Raw genomic sequence first — 9,859 nt, 5'->3', positions numbered from 1 at the left:
TTGTTCTGGGAACGTTAGTTTGTAACGTTCAAAGAACTTGAGATTGTGGAGTTCTTGCTTGGTTAGCAGAACGTTAGCCATGAACGTTTGGCTAGAACGTTTAGGAACTGTTTAGGAACATGCTATTTACGTCTGTTTTTGTGCTATATTGTCAGGACTAACACTCAAACAGAAAATTCAACTCTAATTCTTTATTAGTGATAATTATAATACAATAGAAATGGAATGCAGTGGTCTTGGTCGTGCGCGTCAGTGTACTCATGCCCCTTCTTGTTGGTTCTCTTCCTGGAAGTAAATAATTATAGATATTCACATATACAACAAAGACAGCACTGGAATGTAGATGAATTGAATTCAATTAAACATGGCATAATTTACTCTTTGTTTACCTGCTCAATGTTCACTGGTCTCACTGTCCCGTTTGCTTGGTTCTTTTCCCTTTCCCTTTCCCTGTTTTCTTCTTCTTCGCTTCCTGCAAGTAGTTATAATCGCAAATTCAACAAAGAACTAGGATCTTAATGAATTCAAATGAAGAATTGGCATAATTACTTCTCATTTACCTGGTCACTCATCTCACTGTCACTCTCACTGTCCCTTTCCTTTGTACACTTCCCTTTGCCCTTCTTCGCCGTCGCTTCCTGCAAGTATTTATTTATAATTGTAAATTCAACAAAGAACTGGGTTCTTAATTAATTGAATTTAAAAAATTGGCATAATTACTTTATCATTTACCTGGTCACTCATCTCACTGTCACTATCTCTGTTCTTTTGCTTGTTTCTTTTTCCTTTTTTGCCCTCCCTCTTAATTCCTCCTCTTCTCCTGCAAGTAGTTATAATTGCAAATTCAAAAGACATGCAGTGGAACTTCAATAAAATGGAATTCAAAATTGGGATATTTTATCTTCTCTTCAAAGTGGCCAGTTTCAGGACCTCTCCAAGCTCACAATTCACTTCAGCTGTGGTCGTCTGTTTGTAAACACCCCTGCATGCCTCTGGAATCACCAGCACAATTTAGAATTCCCTTTAGAATAAATACCGTAATAATAACAGCTAGATCGACCTTGTGAGCATACATGCAACATATGTTCAAAGATGCAAACCTATTATTAACACTTACTATTTATTATTCTATAAATAGAAAAAAAAAAATGGACTTGAAGTGGGTGTGGCATGGATGATTGTTTGGCGCCCAATAAAAGACTTGATGGAGGATTCTTCAGTCAGCAGATGTTAAAGCAGCATAAATCTACTGGAGCCTATCCCAGTGCACCTTGGCACTGGGATAAACGCCACTTTTCCTGTCTTTCCACGGAGGCCAAGCTGCTCCAGGACTTTGTTTGTGGCAATTTTTCTCAGCATTGTACCACCGTGTCTGCCAAATTCTGCCCACCAAGAGCAGTAAGAGCTTTCACCTATACAAATAAATAAACAACAATATTGTACTTGATTAGAACATGTTTTTTGATAACTGGGCAGGATAATTTTGCAGTGGGGAATTAAAACTAATTACCAGCTGCTTTCTGAGCAGAAGATCAGTGTCGAGCCGTTCACAGAAGGCCTTAAGCTGCTCAAGAGTCTCGAAAGGTGTAAATGGTCTGAAATTAATTATGTTGGTTGGAAATTGTTATACAAACGTGCTTCATATTTCACTCTATCTACACTCTTAAAACGAATGTGTTGGAAATAACACAATTTGTGTTGTTTTTTTACACATCTCCATGTCCAGAGGGGGACAACTCAATTTTTGTTCATTTTAACACATAACTTTGTTACTTATATTAACACAGTAAATGTGTAGGTTTTAGTAACAAATGTTTGTGTTACTTACTTATTTAAAAGCAACACATTGTGTATATTGGCAACACGTGTTTGTTTGTGTGTGTGTGTGTGTGTGTGCATGCTATGCTATATAAAAAACAACATAATTGAAATTTAATTGGCATTTAATTCAATAATTCCTTCTATTCATTACATTTACTTTTACCATTTTACCATACCAGTCACAACATTTAGGAAATAAGTCTGTATCTTGTCAGTAAGTGCAATTCAGAATCTCTCAGCTCATATACATCAAGTGGCAAAGCATCAGTTGCATCTTTCAGATTATCACTTGAAATTAATTTGTCATTTCAATCACATAAGTGTGATGGTGGTCATCAAAATACTTAGGAACTCTCAACAAAATGAACACCTCATCACTGTCTCTCCAAAGATATGTTCGTTGTCTAGATCACATTTTAAGGAAACCACACAACCAGGTCTGTAGCAATGACCAAATATAGACACACAACTGGCCACACTTATCATACTCAAAATGTTTAAATCATGTCCACAGCCTGCCATTTTTTCAATCAACAACTCATACTTTACCAAACAGGCAAGGTTACAAACCCAATACAACTTGAAGAGTTTGTCCAGACTGCAGGTGAGACCCTCTTCCTGAAGTGGAATGACATCATTGGCAGCCACGATGACATATTGTGTTGATGTTGAGCTGGGATGTCCAATGCTCACCAAACGAGGTTGCATCACTGCAGCAGGGTCAGTGGTTTGTAGGAGGTAATGGAAGTTTGTTCCTGGCTAAAAACACAGTGTATGCAACACATTTTATTACATCATGCCACAGATGATCTTTACAAGTTATGAATAATTTACTTATTAAGATATATTTGATTCTGTAGAAATAGAAAAATATACATACTTTGTACAACTGACATGTTGTACACTGTAAGATTAAATGTGTGTCAACTTGGGGAGTCTTCTATGCACCGAGGATAACACAAAAAGCATGATAATCCTCCATAAATAAACTAAATATTACCAGCACTCTCAGCTTCTGGTGGTTCAGCTTTTCCTTCAAGAGCAGCCAGCTTCAACAACTTTGGGACCATGGTTGGGTCCCATTTGCGTAGAAAGATATCTGTCTTGTTTGGAAACATCTTCTCAAACTCTCTGTCAATCTGTTAAGTTTTACCAACGGACATCACAAGGGTGATTAGATAAGGTTGTATGCAAATCCATTTGAGAGTGCAGGTGGTGATTAAATTTACTGCCTTACCAGATATAGCATAACGAGGGTAGTTCTCAACAATCTCTGCCAGAGTAGGTGACTGATTAGATATCCAGTATCTTCGGTGAAAGTCGGTTTTGTCCATACCCATCTTAATCGAAGAATGGTTCTCCGGACTAAGCTTCATCCTTTTGATCACAGTTATCCATTCTTGGACAGACTCATCACTTTCTGTAACTTCTTCAAGTCGAACAGTGACTTCAGATGAGCCACCCCTTCTGCAATAACGGCGCCGATCATCCCTTAGTTTTCGGCTGATATTCCTCAGCTTATCTTCCAGAAAGCCAGTGTGGCAGTTGGATCATAGAAGTGTTCCTTTACAACACAGAGTACAAGTACAACGCAAATAAAACGGTGATCTAATGAGCTACTATCAGAATCAATCGACGTAATGTGTGTTTCTCACTCTTAAAATCATTTCCTTACATATCCCTCATTTTCGTCATCCATTTTGATGTTAAGTGATGGGTAAAGTGTCACAATGGTTCTGGCGAGAAGTTTTTTGTCCGCACTTACTGGATAACTGAGGAAAAACATACTGAACAAGAAAAAGGACACATTAACATTGGGCATAACATTATACCTCCTGTAGTTCAAAATAAAAGTGACAAATGTCTACATACAATTCTATTTTTTCAACAAGGAAACTGATGGCAGTTGTTACCAGTACCCTTCTTCATTTTTGGGTCCCATTCTCCTCGTAGAATGCAAAAATCCTGGGATCTTTTTGTTGGAGGTGAGTCTTCGCACTCTCAGGATCAAGATCACCGGCTGCTGTTGAAATCTGAAGGTCCATATATACAGTATATTATTTTAACTAGTATACTGCATTAGAGATATTACCACTTAATCTAAGCACTGGGATAATAATACTACACATTAAAGGCACATAGGCTCACTAAACAGAATATTATGTTTAGTGACCTTCCATAAATTAACAGACATGAACAAATGAACAAACATACCTGCTGTACTTCTATTTCCTGTGTGGTGACAGCAGTGGCACTGACATCACAAACATCTGATTGAATGGACTTGAATAGAATTTGGAATGTATCCATGTTTTCAACTTTGCAGTTCACATCAGTGTCAATGTATTTATTAAAATCTGAGCAGAACTTCAGAATTCTGGTCATTTCTGCTTTGCACGACAGTGCAGATGTACACGCCTCTGTAATGTCCTTGACATTACCAAGAGTGTAAGTCTTCTTGAAAATGTCTCTGCCATCCAGGAGGACTGTTGTGAGAGATCTGGGAGAAGCCATTCTTTTACATGTGTATAAACAAAAATGTACAGAGAAATAACACTAACACAACAAATTCAATACAACTCCAAGTTGACAACAGAAGGACTAAGTGTAAAAATAATAAACATTTAATTATAGCCTAACAAGAAAGTATAATACACATAGTAGTTAGAACAAGCTACATTTTAAGACATTTTGAACCACTATGAGCCATTATTAGTCCAGTGCAAATATGTTTACATGGCATGAGATGAACTGACCATAGGTGACTTGATTTCTGAGACAACATTGAATATGACTGGAAATGGCCTTTAATACCTATGCAACATATGGACAGATTAAAAACTTAAAAAAGGGAATTTAAAATTGAGATGATAACATACCCAAAAGAAACCATGAATAGTCTTAAAGTCAACCAGTGCAGTTTTGACAAACAGTTTAATTGATACTGTGGATACCTTCTTACCCTCAAACCTTACCTTAGTAATGTTAGCTAACTTGTGGAAACAAACCTGCAAAACAAAAAGCCAAAATGAATTTAGTCATTAACCAACATTTTACCGTGGGGGAAGCAGCCTAAGCAGGGAAGCCCAGACTTCCCTCTCCCCAGCCACTTCGTCCAGCTCTTCCCGGGGGATCCCGAGGCGTTCCCATAGTCTTCCCAACGTGTCCTGGGTCTTCCCCCTGGCCTCCTACCGGTCGGACGTGCCCTAAACACCGGCCGCTTGTACCAGTGATCTTGTCCTTTCGGTCATAACCCAAAGCTCATGACCATAGGTGAAGATGGGAACGTAGATCGACCGAAAAATTGAGAGCTATGCCTTCCAGCTCAGCTCCTTCTTCACCACAACGGATCGATACAGTGTCCACATTACTGAAGACGCCGCACCGAACCGCCTGTCCATCTCACGATCCACTCTTCCCTCACTCGTAAACAAGACTCCGAGGTACTTGAACTCCTCCACTTGGGGCAGACTCTCCTCCGCAACCCGGAGATGGCACTCCACCCTTTTTCGGGCGAGAACCATGGACTCGGACTTGGAGGTGCTGATTCTCATCCCAGTCGCTCTACACTGAGCTGCGAACCGATCCAGTGAGAGCTGAAGATCCTGGCCAGATGAAGCCATCAGGACCACATCATCTGCAAAAAGCAGAGACCTAATCCTGCAGTCACCACCGGATCCCCTCAACGCCTTGACTGCGCCTAGATTCTGTCCATAAAAGTTAACAGAATCGGTGACAAAGGGCAGACTTGGCGGAGTCCAACTCTCACTGGAAACGTGTCCGACTTACTGCCAGCCAAGCTCTGACACTGATCATACAGGGAGCGGACTGCCACAATCACACAGTTCGATACCCCATACTCTCTAAGCACTCCCCACAGGACTTCCTGAGGGACACCATCGAATTATTTGACTTTCATATTTAAAATCTACAATTTGTCTTTGCAAACCTTAGAAAATATATTTTTTTAGTAGAACTCACAAAGATACATTTTTCCAGGCATTATTAGACATTTAGCATATTTGGTTGTGGAGTTATGTCTTAATAACTTTTATATTTAGTTTGACATGTATACTGTCATATTGAGTTAAAAAACGAATATGTGTCTTTGCAAACCTTACAAAATATATTTTTTTCTGGTAAAAACTCACAAAGATACATTACTCCAGGCATTATTAGCCATTTTGCATTTTTGGTTTTCATAGTTATGTTTAAATAACTGTCATACTGAGTGTGACAGTTATACTGTCATATTGAGTAAAAAAAAAAATGTGTATTTGCAAACCTTACAATAACACCCGATGCTGGTAAAACTCAAATAGCTACATTATTACAGGCATTTTTTACAAATATTGCATGTTTGGTTTTGGAGTTATGTTTCAATAATTTTTTGTATTGCTTTTTTTGTATCTCAGGATTCTAAGAACATTTCTGTCATATTGAGTAAAAAAATAATTTGTGTCTTTGCAAACTTACAAAGATAATTTTTCTAGTAAAACTCACATTATTCCAGTCATTTTTAGCCATTTTGCATTTTTGGTTTTAATAGTTATGTTTAAAAAACTGAATGCAGCTGAGATAGGCTCCAACACCCCCCGCGACCCCAAAAGGGACAAGTAGTAGAAAATAGATGGATGATCCATCCATCCATCCATTTTCTACTGCTTGTTATGTATAAATAACTGTCATACTGTGTGTGACAGTTATAATGTCATATTGAGTAAAACCAAATTTTTGTATTTGTAAACCTTACAAAAACCCCCGATTCTAGTAAAAATCACTTAGATACATTATTATGGGCATTTTTAGACCAATTGCATGTTTGGGTTTGGAGTTATGTTTAAATAACTTGTATATTTATTATGACACTTATACTGTCATATTGAGTTAAAAAACTAACTTGTGTCTTTGCAAACTTTACAAAATATATTTTTTTCACAAAGAGACATTATTCCAGGTATTATTAGCCAGTTTGCATTTTTGGTTTTAATAGTTATGTATAGCACGGTGGCACAGGGGTTAGTGCATGTGCCTAACCCCTGTGCCACAAGCGGTAGAAAATAAATGGATGGATGGATAGTTATGTATAAATAACTGTCATACTGTGTGTAACAGTTATACTGTCATATTGAGTATTTTTTTTATTTGCAAACCTTACAAAAACACCTGATTCTAGTAAAACTCACAAAGATACATTATTCCAGGCATTTTTAAGACGTTTTGCATGTTTGGTTTTGGAGTTATGTTTTAATAAATTGTTATTGTTTTTTCGCATTATCTCAAGATTCTAAGAACATTACTGTCATATTGTTTAAAAAACTAATTTGTGTCTTTGCAAACCATACATAAGATACTTTTTCAAGTAAGACTCACAAATATACAATATTCCAGGAATTATTAGCCATTTTGCACGTTTGGTTTGAATAGTTATGTTTAACTAACTGTCATATTGAGTGTAACAGTTATACTGTCATATGGAGTAAAACCTATTTTTTGTATTTGCAAAACTTACAAAAACCTGATTCTAGTAAATCTCACAAAGATACATTATTTCAGGCATTTTTAGACATATTGTTTGGTTTTAAAGTTGTTTTATATAACTTTTATATTATTTAATATTTAATATTTAGTGTGACATATTGAGTTTTAAAAAAATGGTGTATTTGCAAACCTTACAAAATATAATTTTTCTGGTAAAACTCACAAATATACATTAATCCAGGCGTTATTAGCTATTTTTGATTTTAATAGTTAAATTTAAATAACTGTCATATTGATTAAAACCTAATTTTTGTATTTGCAAACCTTACAAAAACACCTGATTCTATTAAAACTCACAAAGATACATTTTGCATGTCTGGTTTTGGAATTATGTTTGTATACATTTTTATTGCTTTTTTCGCATTATCTCAGGGATCTAAGATTATTACTGTCATATCGTGTAAGAAACTACATTGTGTCTTTACAAACCTTACAAAAGATAATTTTTATGGTCAACTCCAAAGTTACATTATTTTAGGCATTATTAGCCATTTTGCACGTTTGGTTTTAATAGTGTGACCATATGTCATATTGAGTAAAACCTATATTCTGTATTTGCAAACCTTACAAATACAACTGATTCTAGTAAATCTCACAAAGATACACAATTTCAGGCATTTTTAGACAGATTGCATGTTTGGTTTTGGAGTTATGTTTATATAACTTTCACATTTAGTATGGCAGTTATACTCATATTGATTCAAGATTCAAGATGCTTTATTGTTGTCTATTCTTTAACATGTACAAGACACATAAGAACTGAAATTTCATTTTCGGCACAGTCCCACTAGAGCAGACATACGTTACAAGGGGACAAGACGGAACCGCCAACAGATCAGCCACTTACGGCGCTCCTTAAAAATTGAGTAAAAAAACAAATTTTGTGTCTATGCAAAAGTTACAAAACATAATTTTTGTAGTAGAACTCATAAAGATACATTATTCCAGGCATTATTAGACATTTTGCATGTTTCGTTTTAATAGTTATGTTTAAATAACTGTTATATTGAGTGTGACAGTTACACTGTCATATTGAGTAAACCCTAATTTTTGTATTTGCAAACCTTACAAAAACACCTGATTTTACTAAATCTCACAAAATACCTTATTTCAGGCATTTTTAGACATATTTTATGTTTGGTTTTGGAGTTGTGATTTTATAACTTTCATTTTTAGTATGACAATTACACTATCATATTGAGTAAAAAAAAATACATTGTGTCAAACCTTACAAATGATACATTTTCTGGTAAAACTCCAAAGATCCATACTGTCATACTGAGTGTGACAGTTATATGGTCATAAGAGTAAACCCTATCTTTTGTATTTGCAAATCTTACAAAAACACCCAATTCTAGTAAATCTCAACTTAATTTCAGGCATTTTTAGACGTATTGCATGTGTGGCTTTGGAGTTATGTTTATATTACTTTCATATTTAGTATGGGAGTTATACTGTCATATTGAGTAAAAAAAAACCAACTAATTTGTGTCTTTGCAAACCTTACAAAACATCTGTTTTTTTTTTTGTAAAAATATCAAAGATACATTATTCGAGGCATTATTAGACGTTTTGCATGTTTGGTTTTGGAGTTATGTTTAAATAAATTTGTATTGCTTTTTTCGCATTATCTCAGGATTCTGAGAACATTACTGTCATATTGAGTAAAAAACACACTTTTGTATTTGCAAACCTTACAAACACTTCTGATTCTCGTAAAAATCACATATATACATTATTACAGAAATTTAAGACATCTCATGTTTGGTTTTGGAGTTATTTCTATATAACTTTCTTATTTGTTTGACATTTATACTGTCATATTAATTTAAAAACAAATTTTTGTCTTTGCAAGCCCTATAAAATATTTTGTTCTAGTTAAACTCACAGACACATTGTTCCAGGCATTATTAGACATTTGGCATGTTTTGCTTTTTTTGAGTTAAAAACTAATTTTCTGTCCTTGCAAACTTTGGCAAAATATACTTTTTCTAGTAAGACTCACAAACATACAATATTCCAGGCATTATTAGCCATTTTGCGCCTTTTGGTTTTAATATTTATGTTTAAATGACTGTCATATTGAGTGTGACAGTTATCCTTTCATATTGAGTAAAACCTATATTTTGTATTTGCAAACCTTACAAAAACACCTGATTTTAGAAAATCTTACAAAAATACATAAATTTATATTTATATTTTTTTATATTTATATAACTATATAACTTTCATATTTAGTTTGACAGTTATACTGTCATATTAAGTAAAAAACACATTTTTGTCTTTGTAAACCTTATAAAATATTTTGTTCTAGTTAAACATCGACACATTGTTCCAGGCATTATTAGACATTTTGCGTGTTTTGCTTTTTTTGAGTAAAAAACTAATTTTCTGTCCTTGCAAACTTTGGCAAAATATAATTTTTCTAGTAAGACTCACAAACATACAATATTCCAGGCATTATTAGCCATTTTGCGCCTTTTGGTTTTAATATTTA

The 9,859-nt window shown here is 35.0% G+C and overlaps 1 long non-coding RNA gene across 7 annotated transcripts in view; it reads right to left on the bottom strand.

Annotated features, from left to right (window-relative positions):
• Positions 1 to 222: 222 nt before the first annotated feature.
• LOC133651608 (uncharacterized) overlaps positions 223 to 9,859 on the bottom strand; it is a 28,879-nt gene continuing 19,242 nt past the window's right edge. Inside the window, exons 1-12 of one of the 7 annotated variants that reach the window (XR_009826462.1) lie at positions 4,036 to 5,116; positions 3,694 to 3,854; positions 3,477 to 3,608; positions 3,059 to 3,385; positions 2,822 to 2,960; positions 1,511 to 2,580; positions 1,118 to 1,412; positions 931 to 992; positions 733 to 820; positions 561 to 638; positions 390 to 472; positions 223 to 285 (exon numbers count right to left, since the gene is read on the bottom strand). This is a non-coding gene — a long non-coding RNA (uncharacterized LOC133651608). Of the gene's footprint in view, positions 286 to 389; positions 473 to 560; positions 639 to 732; positions 1,413 to 1,510; positions 2,581 to 2,821; positions 2,961 to 3,058; positions 3,386 to 3,476; positions 3,609 to 3,693; positions 3,855 to 4,035; positions 5,117 to 9,859 lie in introns of those variants that run through there. The other 6 variants (XR_009826464.1, XR_009826463.1, XR_009826461.1 and 3 more) reach the window with 6 other exon arrangements.

Source organism: Entelurus aequoreus, linkage group LG06, assembly GCF_033978785.1.
Source record: "Entelurus aequoreus isolate RoL-2023_Sb linkage group LG06, RoL_Eaeq_v1.1, whole genome shotgun sequence".
Classification (NCBI taxonomy): Eukaryota; Metazoa; Chordata; class Actinopteri; order Syngnathiformes; family Syngnathidae; genus Entelurus; species Entelurus aequoreus.
Note: the sequence above shows the minus strand (reverse complement) of the source record. Positions and strands in the feature narration are given on the sequence as shown.